Below are 18431 nucleotides of genomic sequence, written 5' to 3' on the forward strand. Positions count from 1 at the left end.
GGTCATCTATCACTGCCAGTAAAACTTTTTATTTTTTGTGTTCTGGCCCAAATCCAGACTGTGCCAGGTCTGCAAGATTAGTTTTGATTAGATGATATTATAGTTGGCCTTCAGTTAGCTTCCCTTCTTGCTTATCTTTAGCAACCAAAAATCAGAAATCGTGTCTCAAAGACATAGGATTGGCTATTGCTGCTTATATTTTTGAGGTTCACTTTGATTAAGCTGTCAATAATAATTATTAAGACTAGAAGCTTACATTTAAAACAAAAAAGAGAACAAAAATTTTAAAATTCATCTAGTCACATGACTTCAAACTCTCTTCTGTAAAAAGTTAATTACAATTAGACTCAGGAAAAATCCTTCAACACTGGTGTCACAGAATGAATCTTTTATGGCTGTAGCTTCTAAAATCCTGCTTTCAGAGCTGCTTGTGAACAAAAGCCTGGATATACTTGAGGGTATTGTAACATTTCTGGTCTGCTTGCATTAAAAAAAAAAAGTAGCAAAAATGAATTTATTGCTATCAGATATCCAAATCAAATAAACTGGAGAAATCCACAAAATAATGGGTGCCTTGTTCCTCTCATGGAAGTACATCCTTTTATAATTGGACTTTGACATTAATCAACTTTGTCATTCCTACCTTTTACATAATCTTTATGACTCAAATCTTAAGATCTGACTGGAAATAAAACACAAAAAAACATTAAAGGGTACCCATAGATGGTGAATATTTGAATAAAAGGATAAGTCTTCTGGAACTAAAACTCTCCAGTGAAACAAAGTCAGGTTTCTTTTAGCTATGAAAAAGCCAAAGAATATTACTTTTTTACCACAGACACCAAAACAGTGTCTTTGTCTGTCTGGGTGGTTTTTCTCCTTAACATACATCCTACTCTTGCTGTCTAAAAGGCTTCTGGGTGGGTCAACAAAGAATGAGAAAATTAATACACCTTGAGAGCCTGTGAGGAATAATATACCCCAAAAGACAGCATTTTGTTTCACTTCATGTACTATTAGACAAGCGACAGTTAAAATAGTAATGATTTCCAAGAGATGGCCAACATTGGCCTTTTTTTGTTGTTTTTGGAGAGGTTGAGGTGTTTAGGAGAAAACCCACTGAAGCCAGATACACAGAGTGCAGCTGCAGTGTCCATGTCCCTGGCCAAGGCCACTTGTGCACCCAGGGAGGGAAGGAGGATGAGGAGCTGAAGGCTGAAGTTCTCCCAAAGCACATGGGTACAAGGAATTTCTGCCACCCTCAAGCGTGATGAGTACAACTCAGGTTGGTGTTACAGAGAGGTGAAATGGGAACAGGGAGAGGTGCCAGCCTGCGTCCCTCAGCAGCCAGCTGGTCAGGCCATGGATGTTTCATGGATGTCACTTTTATTTCAAATAAGAGCACAGTGGACATTTCCAAGAAACTGCCAGTTGACAAGAACCAGCACGAAGAGATTGTAAGGGGTTGTACTGGTAAAAAGTCTCTACAGGGAAATGCAAGGTAGACAAACACTGTTGTAAAAGACATTTCTCCCCACCATCTTTCATCTAAAAACATAGAGAAAAATGAGGATTTTACATTTGAAGAGCAAGCATTCAGACAGTTTATGCTTATGGCTTGAATCTTTTTATGGTTTGAATTGTAAGTAGTTCTGTTAGCAAGGGGTGCAGCAAATTGATGTAGGGGGGAACGATGCTGAGCTCTCAGGGATGTGATGGATGCACTCAGGTCACTGAACACCACACAGAGGACAGGGCTTGAGGAGCAGGATGCAAAGGGCACACAAATCCCCCTCTCTAGGTGTGCCAGCAAACAGCCTGAGTGTGTTTTGGCCTGCCAATATGCAAGTGAATATACCAGCTGATTTCCTTGGATTTGTCTCATACTTGTGGCCTGTTGTCCTTTCAGAAACAGTGGAGCAATTTGTTCTTTCCGATTTATCAACTCCAGATACACTCAAGCTTAAAATATATGATTAAATTATTAAGGTCATAAAATGCTGCAGTTTCAAAGAGGCTTGCTCAGATTATGTTTGCTGGAAACACAAGACAAGGCTGTAAGTTTGTGTCAGCTGCTCAGGAGAAGACTCACTCACCAGAAAGATGGGTTGCTTTGTCCCAAAAAGTGTAGAGGTGAAGGGATGTGTCCATGTAAGAATGGCATGAAATCCAGGAGCTAGAGGGAAAAGGAAACCTATACCACACAGTGAAGAAAAAGGGCATTAGCAGCCATTCCAACTGTTATTACAGCACTGTTATAAATACTAATGACAAACCATTTTTTAAGTTTAGTAAAAAAAATTCAAAACTAAATGAAAATACTTAGAGAAAATATGCCGAGTCAAACAATTAGGGGCTGCTCCTCAAAAGACACATCTTTCAAGGGATGATTAACAAATCTAGGTAAAACATCATTTTCCAAAATGAAAATATTATTTTTAAAAATGTCAACCAGCTTTTTTACCCAAATGTCACAAAAAGCAATGGTTGCTTTTCACAGGAATTCAATCTCAATCCACTCTGTACTGGTGAAGAAACAGAGGTTTTGGTTCTGTTCCAGTGACAAAACCATCACCTTCTGTATCATAAAGGCAGACTATATGCTTGACATCAGAATGCTGGCAAATCTAACCTCTGCTTGACACCACAGACCACAGAAGAACGCAGCAGGTCTTTTCAGCTTCATGAGTACAATAAATCTTGGTTTGTTGCATTAATAATACTTGTTAAAAGTTATCTGAGCGTCCATATATACTGCAGTTGGGAATTTTCTGACTATGTAGATGAGTTTTTTTATTTCAAGGATATGTACCAAAACTTACAGCATGCTAAAATAGCAGTAACAGTTTTGGGACAGAAAAAAGTTATCTGAAAGTCAAATGAGGACTACAGAGGTGTAACTGGTTGTTCATTTTCACTAGTTCTTTCTCTTTACAGCCCTTGTGGTCAATCAGGGAACCGCCCTCAAGAGAGTCTCTGTACCTGAGCAGAACACAGTCCATCAGCTATGTCGTTTCAACCTTAACTCCACATTTCCTGACTCTGGTGAACTGTAGCAAATCATACCCTTAGTCTAATTTCAGCAAATTTTCTTCATAGGAACATGCCTTTACATTCTGCTTAAGCATGGAATAGTAGCAAAAATGTAGAATAAAAGTGCTTTAAGGGATGGTGAATGATTGAAAAATGGGGCTGGAATACACAGACAGAGATCTCTCTTTTTATTTCAATGGAGAGATTTCATTACATTAACCCCACTGTCCACTGTGAACATTGCATAGATGAATCATTTTGATTCTCAGGCTGTGCTTATTTCTGGCTCATTTGGGTTTGATCCTGGAAACCCTGAGACTGGAGGTGCTTAACAGCTCCCTGCAGAGCCCAGTGTCTTTGCAAAAGACAAACCTTGGTGAACGTCACATTTTCTAGTTACCTCTGGGTTTCATAAGAAAAGAGTTAGCCTGTGTAATATAACATCATTACTGTGCTTTTCTTAAGCCAGTTTGGCAGAGATTCATCTCACTAACTTTAGACATCTAAAGGTGCACTGAAAATGAGAGAACATGAGTTCTCTGGGCTCCCTTGAGAGCCCGTGGAAAGTCAGGAACCTCTCGGCAGCACTTCATCACATCTGTATCACATACTTACCTTGGCAAGGGATGAATCACCTGCCAGAGGTGCATGTACCTCTTGACAGTGATTCATTTTAGCCCTGAACAAGCTGGAAAACTATCTACTACCAGGTGTTTAACTTTTGGACAAGCTAAAATAAGTTTGATGAATCCCATCTGAAAGCCCTAAGTAGCCTTTGCTGTTTACTTTGCTTTATTTCAAGTCAGAGGAGAAGGAGAGTTTATTCAGTTAAGACCGTCTGGCCATTGTCCCTGGTGACTTCATTTGATGTGCAAGTTATATATTTACCCACTCCTATTAATGGTGCTCCAACAAGGAGGATGACACAGAGGCCCAGGGGACATGTATATTGTACCTTTACACTGAAATGGGTCTGAGACAGGGCCTCAAGCTGCCCCTGTACACCATATGATCCTAAAGTTTGTTATGATAGTTCAATTAGCTTAGAACTGGTTTGTTTTGTCTTGCCATATTTCATGGATTTGATGCCAGTTCCAGTGCCTTGTAATACCAGAACAAGGGATTTTCTTATGCATAAATGTATAATTTTTGGTAGATGTATTAGATGTGTGCAGTAACAGCAGGCATCAGCAAAAAGGTACATAGCATTCCACCGCACCCAAAAGACAAGGAACAAAATTTACAGACAATCAAACTTTAAGTACGCTGTTTAGCAGTAATTCCCTTTTTTTTTCTTGGTCTTAATATGTGTGGATGGAAAACAAAAAGAGCAAATGAGCACTTGAAGAACATACAAAAACAAGGGCTTCATTGAAAGGATCTGTTGAGAAATGAACATGAAAAAGGAACATGAGACTCAAGACTTCACATTTAATTTTTAAAAAAAACAAACACAAATACAGACCTTTATTCATTTATATGTAATACAAAAGAAATGCAAAAAACCATAACCATTATAGAGGATTCATGGCAAGATTCTGACTTAATCATGTAGAAAATTCCCATTATTTGAAAGATGTAAGAGTATTGTGTGTTTATACATGTCTGAATTTCATTCCATACATTTAGATTTAGCGGTCTTACATTCAGTCGGGTTCAGTGACTAAATGGTTGCAAAGTCAAAAATTTTCTGAGACCCAGATCCAGTTGGATTTGTTTGAAAACTGCAGCTCTCTGTCTCTTAGAGGAAGACAACAGAAGCAATATACCTTCATTAGAACAGGGAAATTCTGTTAGGACATAAAATTGAATCCTAGCAATGCAGGAGTTGGGATGACTGCTTGGAGAGATTTCTTTTTCATGAAATGATGAAGAACAAAACCTTCTTGTCTATAATCAATATGACTGTCCTACTAAATCAATTTTTACTTTTTGAATAAAATTAATAGAGTAAGAGACACTAATGCTAAGTCAAAGCAAATAGGATTTGTCCTTTTCAGCATTACTGTCTGAGCTAAAGCATGCAGAGTTTTTCATGATCCTTCCATCTAGTCACTGCTTGCAGAGGTCTGGGCACCCGTCAGTGCCTTCCAGATCCATCACCTGCAAGTTCCAAACACTTCTGGATGCTGTGAGTTGTACTAAAGGACATTCAGATGAAAGAATGTGACTCAAATAATCACAGAGGAAGACCTGCTAAAAATAATGAATGATGCTTAGACAGCAAGGGGCTGGGTTTTTTCACAGCCAAGGGCTTCTCTTACTGTGGAAGCTGGAAGTGGAAAGGTTTTCCATTTGATTTTTCTTGCAGGCAGTAGGTTTCCTCAGCTTCAAGAAGTTCTGCACATCTCTGGGCCTGGCACCAACAGCAAATGAATTCACTCTCAGCAGAGAGCCAGTGAAAGGCTCCTGAAGCTTTGAGAACAGAGGATCTTAAAGGCTTTGCAGATAAGCTTTTAAGTGCTTTGCAGATAAAATCAAAAGGTGGGGATGAAAATGAAATAAAAGGCTCTAAGAATGGGACGTATTTAAAAGTCTTAGCTCTTCTTGTCTCTATAATCACAATGAGTTTATAGGTTAATTACTTTCAAGGGAGTGAAAATTAGACTGTGATACCAATTCAATATATTCACTACTAAATGTAGACCATTCTTCCACACTTTTATAGACATGCTTTTTAGTTTTCTTTTCCCTTCCTCTCTGCAATAAGCATTACTGCAGACATTTCTCTTTGCTCTTAAAGTATTCGGAAAAATTGGTTCTTGCAATTTGCATTCTTTATATTGTCGCTCCTATACCTATAAAAATTGAAGTGAGAGGACTGAGACAGAACAGGGTAGTTTCATGTAATCATCAGCCTGGAAATAATTCAGATCATTTTCTCTAATCCTTTCTTTTTCGCAGAATTAGTTTGTTTCAAATATATCTCTTTCCTGATGCTTTCTCAAATTGCTCCCTCACACTATCTCCCAAGAAGCAGCATCAGAGTTCCCAGATTTCTAAGAAATTGTCACAGATCAGACTCAGTACAAAAGTAACCATTCTGTCATGCACATATGTATGTGCCCAATAGCCAAATGGCAGGAAAAGTGAATTAGGATGGGGGTTCAAGGGTTGCTCTGGACAGACAATGTGATTGTTTAGAGGCTCAAGACTGGGAAATCCATTTGCATTATTAAATCCCTTCTCCACCACAACACAACACACAGACAAGCCACAAGAGAACCTACTGCATGTTTATTTTGCAGCATCCCTGAGGACGTAAGCTAAAACTTAATAGTACAAAGCAGAAAAATTAATGAACAACTGAATACACTGAAGGAGATCTGAAGACACCCGAGACATCACTTACATTTCTGTGATAGCACAGCATTTCTTAAAGTCATCTGGCCTCCTTCACCTAACAAATAAGACACACCAGAGAGATTTACTTTGAGCTAATCAGGCCCTTAGGCTATGTCTGTACTAGTACAGGCCCAGGTTGAAGCTCTGGCCTGCGATTATCCAGACTGCTCCCTGTCTGTGCGCTCCCCAGCCCAGCTGTTGCCAGCTGACACTCTCCCAAAGAGCAGGAGGGATGTTTGGGAAATACACACCCCAAGGGCAATTTCCAATACAAAGTACCAAGTATACCTGATTTGGGTCCCTCCATCTACCACAACCCTCCAACATTATCCCATTAGGCTTTGCACCTTTTACTTGCCCTTTTGTTTCATCCCATGGCAGACAAATTTTATTAGCATCTTGTGACAACACAGCCCTACATTATTCCAGACACTTCAGGATGAGAAAACAACATTATACTGTAGTTAAGGGGTCTGCTTCTCAAGCCCATTAATTGAGCAGTTATGTAATGACTTCAACGTAATACATCTGAGTTGAATTCTCTTAGTTTAACCTTAAATTTATGTAAATACCATGCTGACATTCCCATCTCTAATATTTACACTATTATTTGCTCTCTCATTGTTAACCTAATTGAAGTGTGTGAGATCCAAAAAATTATTGCAGTGCTCACTTAATATTTACACTGGCAATGAAAGGGTCTTCTTACAGAAAATGATCCAGCAGTCTCTGACATTTTTAATGTCATGTGTCCAGAAGTGAAGACTGTGGCTCTCTGCCACCTCTGGAACAGGGTCCCAGTGAGATTCTCCCTGCAGCTTAGTAGAGTCACTGTTCCAGCCCACCACACTCTTTGTATGACATGCAAATATCTTTTTAGGGCCCTTTTCTTTCACTGGCGAGGCAAAGCTATAAGGACAACCAAATGACTTTATTCAGCACATGCTTCAGCTGAAAACCAGAAGGCATCACATTACCTGTCACTGTTCTTACATGAAACTATTGATGGAAAACCTGGATGCCAAGAACATTGCTGCTCATTTTGTGCCATTCTAATGGCTCACTTTTAATAGATTACTAAATATTATCTCTGATTTTCATTTTTATTGTAGAAACTTTGTAAGCTATGACTGTAAATTCAGATCCAAGCTTAAGAAAATGTTGCATTGTAAAAGTCAATATATCCAGAGTGGCAGGAAGGAAGTAAAGAATAAAAGTAGTATCAGTAAGTTTCTTAAATTAAATCATATCTTATGCTTTCCAGATGGAAGCAGGACAATAATTCCCACTTGGTTATAATTTTTATCTATTCAATATCATTAAAGGAGTATGCAAATAGTGTGTATATCTGCAGGCACAAGTGATGAAAAGAAACTGTTAGATGATTCTTGCTTTTCAGCAAGAAACTGTCTCCTTTTCTGATATCCACTCCAACAGAAGTATTTTTAGGTTAAAGTGTATATATATATATATTTCATATTGAAATAAGAAATAGGCTGAAAAATTTCCTTTGATATTGTAATTGTAAATAAAAGATCAGCATTTCTCTTGCAGAATATTTGGAGCATTGTGGATTGTACTTCTCTACAGTTCATAATTACACTTTTGTACTCTTGAGAGTCAGATAATTTACGACTTGCAAACCTGCTGCAGTCAATTCACTTGCAATTTAAAATTAATAGTATATATTGACAAAGATTTGGATTCATTATCTTTATTATGCCTTTTCTACTCCTTAGTTAAAGAAAAAACCAAAACAAAACAAAGCCAGATCTCAAGAAGAGCTCAAAATTTTAAAGTAAATATTCTATATCTCAAAAATTTTGTTCCTTCCAAAGGAAAGTTGACATCAAATGATTAAAAATTTAAGAGTACATTCCAAAGGAAGAAAATTGCAGCTGGAGCCATGTCTGTTAATCCAGAGTTAGACAGCTAGGCTGAGGAGAAGGAAAAGGCTCGCTTATCTGAGCACCCCCACCCAGGGCAGGTTAATCCTCACAAGCCTTTTAAAGGTCAATCAAATTTTTTATCACAGCAATGACTTTTTTTAAGGACATCAGAACAGTCAGATGTTGTAACAGCGAGCACCACACCCCAAAATCTTTTTGTGGTACTTTCTTTGATTATAACAGTGAGTCATGAAAGCTGATAACCAAAGCTGTAAAAAAGCGTAAAAGAACATGGGGAAATTACTAAATGAAACAGACAGCTGCAATGTATATCAAAATGAGTGACTTAAAGTAAATAATAAAGGCAATAAAATCACCAGTACAACTTTTCCATTAAAGTTATAATTAAAACAAAGTAATAGTTCATGATACTTAATCTTAAATGCAATTAACATTAGCTGGCAAGGGCTGGCTGAAAGATTGCTGTTTATCAATGTGCTTCTACTGTAAAAATGGAAGTGACAGAAAAATGAGTCTTTGAGGGCCTAATGGTCTGTGTTGGAGAATGAGTGTAGCCCACTGTGTGAACGGGTTCCACATTAGGATCTGTGGCTGGGGAACAGCCTTGCTGAAAGGTACCTGGGGGTACTGATGGACAACAAGCTGCAGATGAGTGCACCACTGCAGCAACAAAGGTGAAACATGTGCCAGGCTGCATCCGCAGGGGCAGTGCCAGCTGAGATAGGGACGGGATCATCCCACTCCACCTGTCAGGTCATACCTGGAGCACTGTGTTTAGTTCCCGTCCCCACAATCAAAAAAAAAAACAAACAACAGGGAGAGACTAGAGAGGGTTTGAAGGAGTGAAGATGTTATCAGAGTATTTTATGCAGTGAGAACAGTCAGTCACAACCTCCCCAAAGACGTGGTAGAGTCCCCATTACTGCAGGTTTCCAAGATGTGACGGGACAGGGTGACAGATACTCTCATTGAAGATCCCCTTCCCATGAAAGCTTGGACCAGAGGAAATTTCAGGGTCCTTTCCAACCTGGGCAGTTCTATAATTCTATGATTCTGTTATTTGGAAGTCTAACCCCAAATCCCAAAATGTTATCAGGGAAATCATATACCTGAATTACACTGTGAAAATCATGCTGCCAAGCAATGATAAAAACAATCCTGCTACAATAAAAGCACAGTAAACAGCAATATTTGCCAAAAAATATTTATCAAATTTGAGGTGAAAATGTGAATTGTTTATAGGTACACTGGTCCTAAACAAAAACTAACAGGTAGAAGGTTACTCACTGTGTCTCACAGTGGCAATTTTTTTCTGGGATATATGTTTCTGGAGAATCATTTAAATAGCTGACAGCTGAATCTTTTGAAATATCTGTGCACTTTTCTGAAGGACAACTGTTTCTATAATCTAGCATGAGCAATATGAACATATTTAAAGGTATCACGTGTTCACTTGATGAATATTGACTATTAAAAGGCTTTTAATTTTTTTAATATCCTGCTGTTCTTTTTACAGTTCTGAGTAGGCTGAAGTCTCTTTATTTATCTTTATCTCATAGAAAAAGATTATCCTCTCCCTATTTTCTGCTAACTAAAAGTAGAAAGAATATGAAGAAAACTGTGCTTTGGGGTAAAAGTGACCCTTTTTGGACCAAATCTTCCTTCCTTTCTTACAGAATTTTGCTGATGCCAAGTCTGATGTGACGGTCTTTGTAGCACAAAGCTATTTTTAAAGCTAGAGGGAATCTGGAGAAGCGATTTCATGCTATTGCTAAGAAAAGATTTGTCTTTTCTCATCCATATGACAAATGCCTAGCAGATGTGAGAGGATTTTTCCCTTAGATTAAAAATGACGATGCTCCCTCATAACTCATAAAATAATAGGATGGCTGAATGAAACCCAAAATACATCTGTGTTGTACATCTCCCTTTTTCTGGTGCCAGCACGTCAGGCAGGAGGCTCACAGTCAATTAGCACCTCAGCACAATCCCAGCCCTGGCGGGCGGGTGGGCAGGGAGGGGCTTCAGGCTTCATTTGCAGCTCCGTTTGTCTTGCTGCGGAGTTACCCTTCGGAACCTGACATGCACAGGCCTACTGGAATATTTTTTGGCATCTCCTTCCCCAGAATCATTTACACTGCTAATCGACAGCCCGTGACTTTCAAGGACCTTCCTACTATTCACTTTAGGAGTGCTATCCTTTTATACAAAAGCACAAACAGGCTTATATAGCTCTATATGTAGTTTCTTAAACTTGCATTATCTCAGACACGAACTGACTTTTAAGATCTTATTTTTTCTGATCATAAGGGAAAAAAAATTTGGCATCAATTAAGTTTTGGTACTAAAAATAAAGCAGAGAAAAGGTGAAAAAACTGAAGAGTACATGGCAGCTCAGTAACATTTATTTTCCATGGCTCTCAAACACTACTGCACATTAAAAGACTCCTAATCACAAGTCATTGTATATTAACTTTGTCCTAGTGCCACTTACGAAATGTCTCTTCCTTACATATGTTTCCTCCCATTTTCATTCTTGTTCATGTTGTCTGCTCACCAAAGCACAAAAAAATACTAATTTTGAAAGTTCGATTTTTAGGTGGTTTCCAATTACCTACCCAGAAAGGCTGTTTTATAAAGAAAGAAAGAGAGCAGTGCTGTAAAGGCTGAAGTTTTTATCACACATGGGAGTTGAACTGTAAAGCAACAATGTTAATATCAGGATCCTCAAACTTGGAATCCAGGATCCATCTACATGAGGCAATGGAGCACAGAGACGAGGTCTCTCAGAACCCTGAGATGGCGTCTACCTGCAAAGACACTTCCACAGACTGTGCCCCACACAATGCCAGGCAGATGTATCAGCCTGGCTTATAAACTCTTTAATTGAAGCCATTAGGGCAAGTATTTAGTCTAATGATCTCAGTTACATTGTTTCCTGTTTCAAGATTAGCTTGATCATTACCAGTTTCATGATCTGTGCACAGCTCTTAAATTCTGCGCAGATACACCTTGAAAGCTACATCCTGAAAGGCATTTAGGGACTTAATTCCTTAATTACTATGCGGTAACATCGTGCAAGTAAAGCATCTAATTTTTTTTTTTTTTTTTTAGTTTGATATGTTAATACTCCTGAGAAGTTCACCTGAAGGGTTACAGTCAGGGTCTGTAGCTGATTTCCAGCATCAGACACTGGGGGAGCAACCAGGAACGCTATGTTCAACATACTTGCTGGAAAAGCTCAGGATTTTTTTCCTGGTAAACATATTAAATGTGGCAAAACCATGAAATATTGTTTGGTGTATGTGCACTTAAAGAAAGGGGGGGGGGACGAGGGAGGAATTGTGGGTCATTTTTCAAATACAATTTTTGTCTCAAAACACAGCATTCTAGTGCTGGAAAACAAACTGCAGTTCCAGCAAGGATGATCTGGTAGTTCAAAAAGGAGGAAGTGAATATGAAGAGAGGAAAGAAAAGCCCCAGGGCCACCCTCCATATGGCCACTCCTGTCAGGCAGAAACAACTTCAGCACCCTGGAACACTCCCCATACTTTAGGGAATTCCTTTCCTTAACTGGCACAGGTACAACACTGTCTAGAAACTTCAGGATGACTCAGCCTGATTTCCATGGACTGTTTCACTTCTGTAAACTACAGCAACATCTTAAATCAGATTATAAAATGGGTCTGGGAACAGGAATGCTGAATTTGCCCCAGTAAATCAGATCTCACATCTATCTGATCTGACAGTCATCAGCACCAGGCATTTTGGAGAAGAGCAAAGATCACCTATAGGTCAGTTCTCACGACCTTTTACCATCACCTCCTACGTCTATCATCATGATTTCTGCTGATTCAATATTAATTTGATTGCTGAAGCACGAGTTTAACATCCTTTCGAATTTGTTATTTTTTTTAACTGCGACAATATTAGAGACACATGGGAAGAGTTTTCCCCTGAAGTCCTTTTAAAGCCACCTAAACAGCAGATTTTGCAGAAATGTGTTGGCTTTATGTGTAAGAAAGCCCATGTCCAAACATGCTCAAATTGACCTAAATCAACCCACATCCACCGAGCCCGTCACTAACCAGGACTACACAACGCTGGCGGTGAAAGATCCAGGCAGAAAAGCTATATGCGCCCAGCAGAATTTATGAAAGGGCCTGGAAAATCCCGAGATTCTCGAGATGCTCGGGAGCAGGGAGGCTGCTCCCGCCGGGCGGCGGCTGCCGAGCGCGGTGTCCTGCTGCCCTCCTGCGGGCCGAGCCTCCCGCTGCCGCCGCCGGGACAACCACCGGCAAAACCACGCAGGAAGGCACATTTTCATCGGGAAACTTGCCACGCAGAACATATCCAGTCTTGGGAAGTGATCTCTGCTCTGTTGTGGCTCTCCTGCGCGTGGCATCATCTACATACAAAAGGTAGGTTGTGAAAAGCAATCAAAACAACCCCCCAAACCCCCAACCAAACACAAAATGTGTTTTAGCTGTGTTCTTGTCTCAGAAACATTCAGGATCTCTTGTGTCATTGATAAGAAAAAGCTATGCATTTTGTTTTCACACCTATTAACTGAGCAGCATCTTTTAAATTACAAAATCCTAGTATTGTAGAGTCCTTGAGGTTGGAAAACATCCTTAAGATCATCAAGTTAAATGACAACACTGCCAAATCCAGCACTAAACCATGTCCCTACGATGAGTATGAACTTCTTCAAACTACAGTGAACTTCAGTCTTTCCCTCAGCCACTGCTTATCAAACTTGTGCTCCAGGCCCTTCCCCAGCTCTGTTCCCCTTCTCTGGACACATTCCAGCACCTCAATGTCTTTCTTTCAGTGAGGGGCCCAGAACTGGACACAGGATTGAAGGTGTGGCCTCACTAACATCCAGTAAAAGGGAACAATCAGCACAAACTGATTGTAGTGCAGACACCTCATCCCAAAATATTTAATCTGACTGTAACTCTGGGAACTTCTTCACCTTTGTACCTCTAACATGCAAACTGCTTCAGCTGAGGTAAGAATCATATCAGAGCCTATGTGGAAACTAAAAAAGTTTAGTTTGGTTTTCTTTCAGTTCGTTTATATGCTTGCATTACCTGTTTAGAAGAAATACCAGATCTGAAATAGTATAGAAAGTTTTCCCTGGCCTGGCTGACACAGAGTTTCACTGGAAACACAGCAAGAAAATCTTGGCTTTGAGCTGTTTCTAGGCCAAAGATGTCTGGGTAAGCAACCAGTTTATTCTGAGCCCACCTTGATTTTAAACTTCATGCAAGCAAACCAGTGCCATATTCTTGATGAACCAGACACAGGAGCTCCACATCTGTTTGAGAACCCCCAGCATGTTACAGCTGGAATGCCTCGAGGAAGTGAACCAACTGACAAGAGCAGAAGGAGCAAAGAATCTGCTAATAGAGCAGATTTAAATGGTTCATCCTGGACTAAGAGGAAAGTTGTGCAGTGGTTAGAGGACTAGCCTTTGCCTTGTTCCTTATTAGGCACGTGCCTGACTAAATTGATCCATTCTATGTCTCTCTTTCTGGGTGTGAAACAATAAAGTTTCCTTACATGTTTCAATACATAGGATATTAGACAGCATGAAATTCTCAGCATAATTAAGGTCACTTACATAGGTACCAATGGTGTGAATTTGCAATAAATTAATTCCTACTAAAACTGGGAGCAGGAATATGTGCTGCTTGGCACATAATGCTCCTGGGTACTACTGAGGAAGAAATAATGAGTAGTATTCAATTTCATCGGTCATGAATATATAATGATAAGTATTTCTCAGATGTTTCTGTTCACTGAGTAAACTGAGTGGATCCTTTACATTAACTTAAATTGGCAGAAGTGGGATCCTGTAGTGCCAAAGAACTACTTAAATGCAATTTATTCTTTTACTGGAATGAAATAAGGAACTAGTCTTCTTATCCTCTAATCAGCAGAGGGCAGAGCATGTCTTGCAAAGCACAGAAGAGAACTAAGACTCAACAAAATTGCTTGAATTGCAGCATTCAGGGTTTGTTATTATTGTGGATTTAAACTCTACTTCTTTTTTTCTTTTGACTTTCAACATTGGTTTTTATTAATAAAATTGCAATCTTACTATGATTCAATACTGAATGAACACACCCTGCATGTGTTTAAAAGGATTGAAATTAGTTAAATGAAGAAGGAAAGTTGCCATTAATAGTACCAATGATTTAGTTGAAGTATTGATCAGATTATATGCTAAACAATGCATTAATTAAGGTCAAGTGACTATTTAATTACTGAGATAGTTTTGATTAGTTTTTTTTCCTGATCAACTGGAACTAATTTATGGTTGAGTTATCGCATTCAGAAGAAATTTAAACAGAAATCCATACAACTAAAACTTTGAAAGAAAAACAAATCAATATATAACTTAAAAGAAACGATTCTCCCAAAAGTATAGGAATATTGAAACAATTATTGCAGACTAACAGACTGCCTTTATTGGATTTGTGTGGCCATGTTCTGGTAGCAGGGGGGCTGCAGGGGTGGCTGCTGTGAGAAACTGCCAGAAGCTTCCCCCGTGTCCGACAGAGCCAATTCCAGCTGCCTCCAAGCTGGACCTGCCCCTACCGAGGCCGAGCCCATCAGGGACAGTGGTGGAACTTCTGGGAAAGCAAATTTTAAAAGAGGGGAAAAAAACTTGGGCACCTGCAGCTGGAGAGAAGAGTGAGAATGTGTGAGAGGAACAGCCCCGCAGACCCCAAGGTCAGTGGAGCAGAAGGGGCAGGGGGCCAAGAGCCAGAGCTGAGATCCCCCGGCAGCCCATGGTGCAGCCCATGGTGCAGCCCATGGAGAGGCAGCTGTGCCCCTGCAGCCCATGGGGGTGCAGAGATCCACCTGCAGACTGCAGAGGAGCCCATGATGGAGCACGTGGGTGCCTCAAGGAGGCTGTGACCCCATGGGAAGCCCATGCTTGAGCAGGCTCCAGACAGACCCCTGGAGAGAGGAGCCCATGCTGGAGCAGGTTTCCTGGTAGGACTTTTGACCCCGTGGGGGATCCACACTGGAGCAGCCGGTGCCTGAAGGACTGCACCCCACAGAAGGAACCACACTGGAACAGTTCATGAAGAAGTGCAGCCCATGGGAAGAACTCATGTGGCAGAAATTCATGGAGGACGATCTCTCATGGGGGCAAACCAACACTGGAGCAGGGGAAGAGTGTGAGGAGAGCAGAGACGTGAGGAGGTGACCACAACCCCCATCCCCCTGCACTACTCAGGCAGAGGAGGTAGGGAAATCTGGAGTGAAGTTAAGCCTGGGAAGGAGGGAGGGGGGGGGGATGGTTTTTAAGATTTTTGTTTTCAGTGTTCTCAGTATCCTATTTGGGTCTCAGAGGGCATCTGGTCTGGCACTGAAAGGCTTGGACAGTGAATACTGCAGCCAGGAACAGGAATTGAAGGTTCCTGCATTTGGCCAGGAGGAGAAAAGGGGTACTGGGTACACTGGACTGTGTGGATTCAATGCCCGACACTATGAAAAGAAGCAAGATCAAGGGACCTGCACAACAGACTCGGTTCTTGGGAATAAAATGGCAGATGGACGTTGCCATCTCCCTATGAATGTGATCCAAAAGGTATCAACTGTGTCTCCACATGCTAACAAGAAAGAAACACCAGCTTTCCTAGGCCTTATGGGATTCCAGGGAAAGCAAACTCCAGGTTACATCTGCCTTGTGAACCCTTTTTACCAAGGTATCTGAAAGTAGAACAATTTTGAGTGGCGCCTTGAGCAAAAACAAGCCTTTGAGCAGGTCAAAGAGGGCACAGCTCATGTGGTGAGCAAAGAGGTTGGAAACACAAGACCTAGAGGCTTGTGCCCAGGGTTTGGATTCTAAACCTCACAATCTGCCTTAAAAAAAAAAAATACCATTTCAGAAAAAAAGTTACATGAAGACCTTTACTCTGTTTCATAGGTGCTGTTTTGAACTACGACATGAGATACTCTGGCAGATAGTGACATGGTGAGGAAGTCCTGTCCTTTTCCCCACTGGTGTTATGAATGATCCTGCCTCTCAAGACTTTTTGGACTGGAAAAAGCAAATGTAGAACTGAAATTGTTTGAGGAAAGGGGGCTTAAGTTGTCAACAAATAAAGAGAGAAAGGAGATGCTATTTTTCACAGACAGCTTAGTTGCCTATGGTAAAAACCTTCTTTCCTGTTTGGTTTTGCTTCTCTCTCTTTTTTTCTGTGTTGTTAATTTTACATATAACTTCTTATGTCATTTCTCTTCATCTTCTTGTCACAAAGCAATTTGTCAGGACCTCTAAATCCATGAATTTCCCAGATCAAAGCGTTCATGACGGCTTTGTAATTGATCCATCCATCCTCCCCTATGGTGACAGAAAAGGAGAACTGAAAATTATTTGTCATCCTGGGTGGTGGCCCCACTCTGTATGAGTGCAGTTTTAGGGACTGTTTAGTTTAAGCCCCATGTTTTCTGTCATCCTGGAACATGTTAGTTGACCACAAGCATCGATGTGCTCCATAAAAATGTTTTGCATTTCTGTCTGGCTTTATTCTAAGGATTTTAACATTAATTTTATCTTCGTAGTGAAAAGGTGCTGACATTAAACAGAAAAGTGTGACAGAGATTAAATCTGATTTGCCTGGTTCCAACAGCTTTATTGAGAAGTGGAATCCACATTTGTGTCCCAAGAAAGACAGTCCTATTAATTTATGTGGAATTTACTTTCTACTAAGTCACTTATTTCCCTGTTTTATTTTTTCCACACGCTATTGCTGAAGTAATTGTTCCTTTCACCCACCGGAGGGCAGCAAGAAGTTTAAAATCCCATATGTTACATACTTTTGCTATAGCAGGGAGCTAGTCAAATTTCCAAGTTACATTGCAAGGAAAATTCCATTCAAAACTCTTCCTCACAAAACATGATGAGAAATTAAAGAATCTTTCTTCCTTAAATTATTTTATTCCTTGAGAAAACTGAATTTAAAATGTTGAAATATTATATTCTGTCTTGGTGCAACATTTTCTCCCTGAAACACAGATGTCATAGTCTGAGCGCTTGGAGTCAGTCTTCCATTTGGAATAGATATTCTGAGTTTTAGTTCCATGGTGTTTATAGGAAAAGAGATGCAACCAATGCAGGTAAGACCATCTCACAGCTACACCATAAAGGCCAACAGAAGCACAGAAACACAGGCCTGCCTATCTCAATGAATTTCATCAGGTAGCACAAAATGGATTATTAAAAAATACCTGAGAATCAAAAATATCTTAGTTCAGTCTGTTCCAACATATCATTAAATATTTTCTTGAGAAGCAATTTCAAAATGGAAGAAAAAGTGTTACTTAAAGAAAGCTTCAATCAGTGAAAAGTGTCCTGCTCATGGAAAAATACAATTATATGAAATTCCTAAAGATGTCCATTAGAGAAGATGGCTTTCACCAATATTAACCTAGCTGAGAGCTTTGCAAAGGCTGAGATCATCGATGTACAGGTTTATTTTAATAAATGTACATTAATAATTCCTATTCATACTGTTGCACTAATGTAAAGGAAGAAATTGAGATATTATGGCATGCAGAGATAAAAGGTTTAATCCACTCGGGATTATAAAATATCCTCAGTTATACATACATGCTTTTTAAGGAAAATTAGACTGACAGAGGGTTGTGAAAATGGCTTAGACTACAGTTTTTATTTGCATCTAATTACTTCAGGGTTATGTGGCATTTTTAATGAAACAGTATTTGCTTTACTGCTTCTGATAAATCAGAAATTATAGATCATGATATAGCTCAGTCAAGGCATAGCTCAGTCTAGCTCAGCTTCCTACCATTGGTGCCTCTTATTTTTGTCAGGAAGTTGAGGCAAAGTAACTTAAGATAAACCTGAAGGAACACTGGTGGCTTTTCAGAATCAAAATCCACGTCATAAGTATTTCAGAGTGCTATCAAATCACTTATTCAGTCAATAAGTACACAAGTTAGAAAGGCTTTGGCTTATATATTCTTCATTATTATCCAAACAAATATTCTGTGAATTCCACTGGAAATGAGATCACTCCTCAAATAAGGATGGTAGAAACTGAGGTACAATTCCTATACCTCTTTAAAAATCTGTTTTTCTGTTTGGTTGCTGAG

At 39.7% G+C, this 18431-nt stretch overlaps 1 long non-coding RNA gene across 1 annotated transcript; it reads left to right on the forward strand.

Moving 5' to 3' along the window:
• Positions 1 to 12534: 12534 nt before the first annotated feature.
• On the forward strand, positions 12535 to 17249 carry LOC121669352. Its single transcript, XR_006017736.1, has 2 exons — positions 12535 to 12709; positions 16240 to 17249. It is a non-coding gene; the product is annotated as an uncharacterized LOC121669352 (long non-coding RNA).
• Positions 17250 to 18431: the final 1182 nt, after the last annotated feature.

This window comes from Corvus kubaryi, unplaced genomic scaffold, assembly GCF_017639235.1.
Source record: "Corvus kubaryi isolate FWS band 111438036 unplaced genomic scaffold, C.kubaryi_AGA036_p1.0 37391, whole genome shotgun sequence".
NCBI lineage: Eukaryota > Metazoa > Chordata > Aves > Passeriformes > Corvidae > Corvus > Corvus kubaryi.